Raw genomic sequence first — 4024 nt, 5'->3', positions numbered from 1 at the left:
GACAGGCTCAACTAGGAAGTTTTTTTTACACCAGGATAGAAGAAAGTCAGCCAAAAGGTAAAATTGGGGGGCAGAGAAACCCTACCCACATTCCTGCTTTTAAGTGTTGATATCCTTCTTTGTAAAGGGGGGAAAATAAACCAAGCGTGCACATAAATAACTGCTTATTAGTAAGAAATAAACAATTTGAAGTGAAAAACTAGGAAATCCACTTGAGCAAGGTCTACGAGAAATCTGCTTGTAGAACATCACATCTAACAAGTGTTTTTTGATGCTCTCTAGAGTGACAAGCCCTATATGATAAGTAAAATGATATGTTAGAGGCATGATTTTGCTAATATATTTTGTTTGACTGAACTGTGCCATGTCAAGGGGTGGGGATGCACTAGAGAGGGTTCTTCTAGCAAATGCCATGGATATTTAATGAAAATAACTATATTTTCCTTAAGCTAGAAGTGAAAGAACAAGTCTACAAGAGGATACGAAAACAAGTAAACATGAAGCTGGCTCCTTATTAAACTTAAGCAATTTAATTTCTGGTTTTGCATTTCTCAAGCAGCAGCAGCATTTTATGTCCATACCATGCATCATGTGGTTTATGATTGAGACACATCACAGATCCATTACCTAGTATAACAAACTAATTATTTGGGAATTACTGTGGTGATTAACATGAACAGAATTTGCTTTATAGCCTCAGAATATTCGAGCTGACAAACGTATTATGATGACCTCTAATTCTGTGAAGACAAACAACTTTATAGCCATCATCAACATAGGTCGTAAACGCTATATATGCAATTCCACATCAATTCTTACAGGCATGGAAGAAACTCATTGCAGCTTACATGGAATATAAGACACAAACGCATCCTCTCTGGTGTACCATCTACAAAGAAGGAAGCAAAAACAGTGATGGAATTGGAAAACATGTTTCTGATTTGCAAATGCATAGCCCATTCACGTAATTAAGTAGACGCATAACCCTAGGCTAAGTCCATCAGCATAACAAGGATTTTCACCATGCGTAGTGCTGCCTCACGGCATTCGTAAACATCTCCTCCCTGCTGGCTCCTACCAGCAACTGGGGCATCATGGAATCAATTGTCTTCTCCTCAACCTCCTTTACCAAATACAGACTCAAAATTTCTACTGTAAAGAGTCCCATAACTCACATGAGGCACGTGAAACGTGCACGCAATTGTTGGCAGAAGTGCCAACACACCTCTCCAGGGTCACCATCACCAATGGGTTAGGTCCTTTGACATTTTACAATACAGAAGAATATGAGGTGAAAAACAAATTGCAGAATCTATATTTGAACCACAAAAATTAATAGCAGCCACAATGCCCTTGCAAAGCAGTAAAGGTCTCTCAGAAAAAGGTTTAATAAAAGGAAAGCAATAGAAAAGATCCAACTAGTACCACCTAATTAAAAAAAAATCAGGTCACACTTTCCGCTTCTTCTTTATGAATCCAAAGTTTTAATGCACAGGCAGAAGTAAATGCTGGGTAATCATTGGCCTTGCTCTTAATTCTCTTTTCTGGCAGACCCAAATCATTACAGCATGATTTCTGCTTTTCCAAATATAATCATGGGCTTGGAGACCACATTTGGCAAAGGTGAGAAAGAAAGGAAAGTTAAAAAATAAAGTGCAAAGGGAGCGGTTTACTTTATAAAGCAGTGATGTGTCTTTCCTTTCTTTTCTCCTTTTAAAATTCCTCCGGCCCATGCTACTGAAGGAAAGGATGAGGCTGAAAAACCAGGCTGGGGTTCGCTTCTGAGCTCTGGTACAGATTTTTTTTATGATCGTCAGCGCTTCGATATTGCAACTGTACAAGCTAGTGAGTGTCACCATGTGAATCATTTTGTTCACACAGATACTGTTGGAAAAAAAAACAAAAACAAAAACAACCCGAAAACATGTGGAAGAAATCTTAGGCATTTCCTAGTTTTAAAATATTTTAAGAATGAAATAACGATTGGAAGTAATTAGTAGCATCACGTAAGAAAAATCTGGCACACATTCTGATGCTCAGATGTGACACAGGGCAAACAGGTGTGCAAACCAAAAGCAAGAAAAAAAAAAAAAAGAAAGTTTCTCTAGTGAGAAGTTTTATTCAATGGGAACAAGACAAAATTTATGGAAAATATGTAGCTAATGAGAGAAAAGAGCCATGTGAATGTTCAGATGCTGAGAAATTGTTATGACAAAGATAAAAAAATAGGCTTAATGACTGCGTAAGGGGAAAAAGCAGATCAGTTATAAAGGAAAGGAAGTTCTGAGTTGATACAGTTCATTTTCTGAAAACTATGAGAGCTTTTTAGCTTGGCAAATGAATTAGTAAATGAATACAGAATTGCGGAGTTTTCCGGGCCTCTAGAGAAAAATTAGCGGTACTGGCTGGTACCGCCATGTGTTAAGAACTGTTTGGGGATTCCGCTAGAAATCCAAGTAATTGCTTTCCGTTTTCAAGGGCAAACAAGAGAAAGTGGAATAAACGGAATTCATAGATGTCAAGCATTACCTCCAGTGTGTCACACTTTTAATGTCTATTTAATACGCTGCATTAGACCCAGCGGGTTACAATGAGCCTTGCAAACTTAAAATTTGTCATGGGTGGGCTACAGCATGGGAATCACTGACCTAGAGGGGATTTTTCAAAGAATTTTTTTTTTTTTTTAATATGAGTTGCCGTAGTGCTCTGGAACAACCATAGAGTCACGGCATCATTCTGAATCTGCACAGTACTTCCAAAGTAGTGTTTTCTCAACGCTCTCTTCCATTCAGGAAAAGGCATCTTGGGCACTTAGGACCCAATTGCCCTTAACAAATTTAATAGTGATCAGATCTTTTTTTGAGAAGAAAAAAAAAAAAAGAAGACAAAATTGACTAAGTGGTTCTGCCACTTGTATTGTGTATGCTTAAAATTACACCTGGGCTCAAATTAAAGTTTCAAAGCACGTGTAAGGAAGAAGAGCGAGGTAACTGCTGGAAAGGGAGTCTCAGAGTAGGAACAATGAGATTTCCAGAAAACAGCCAAGAGAGAAATTGGAAGGTTCTTTGGGCACCATCCAGCAACAGCAAATTCTCCTTTCAACTGCAATAACTCCCACGAGGTTTGCGGGGTTAGCCCTTCTGATATAATTTCTTCCCACAGATGTCACATTTCCTTACTTACTTCACTGTGCACAGGCCCGCATACGTAACAACTCCATCACCGAGCTGCCAAAAACCCCTCTGCCTCTACTTAACATGAACACCACCTATTTCTCTGTAGGCGATAAATCGCAAATCTGCCCTGGCTCCCTCATCCAGCTAAGATGGCGTAGACGTGGTAGAACAGAACTACTGTCTCTCCTTATTCCGTTTTTATCGTAGGACAGCAGCTCATTGCAGTTTTATAAGCCCACAACCCCTGGGTATACGAGCATCCAGCAAAGGCTCTTTCAGTCAAGAATAATTCTGCTGGGATCCGATACTGCTCAAAATTTTGCTGGGGGGTCCAAACTAACTTCAGTGCTGGAGTTACGGTATTAGATGTCCAACATCACCTGCCCAGAAGCCTAAACTGGACACGTTTGTGGATTTCGTTTGAGAGTTACCTTTGATCACGTGGAGTTGAAAACTTGGAATTATTTCATCTCCACTTTCAACCCCTCCACCCCATCCTAAAATCTTTTGGAAAAAACAATGTTTGCTCATCATTGTAGTATCTACCAACAAGGAGCAATGGAAATGAAGCAGTAAATTCAAACACAATATTCAGTTACTATGCTAAGATGAACCTTGGCACATCCTAAGATAAAACACACAATTGTGGTGGTGTTTTTTTTTTTTTTTTCTTTAAAGGAACAATGGCAGCAAAGTTCAATGACAGAACAAAATTCCCCTGACAAACTTGCAGGCAGCTTTGAGCGCAACCCCATTTACAGAGCAACACAGCATATGTAGCCACAGGCCGCATTTTTCGTTACAACAGGTTTTGTGACAATTCCCAGCTTTCCTTCTGGCACTTGTTT

This window comes from Chlamydotis macqueenii, chromosome 4 (assembly GCF_036417535.1).
Source record: "Chlamydotis macqueenii isolate bChlMac1 chromosome 4, bChlMac1.mat, whole genome shotgun sequence".
Taxonomy (NCBI): domain Eukaryota; kingdom Metazoa; phylum Chordata; class Aves; order Otidiformes; family Otididae; genus Chlamydotis; species Chlamydotis macqueenii.
The sequence above is the reverse complement of the archived record's forward strand: the minus strand, read 5'-3'. Positions refer to the sequence as shown.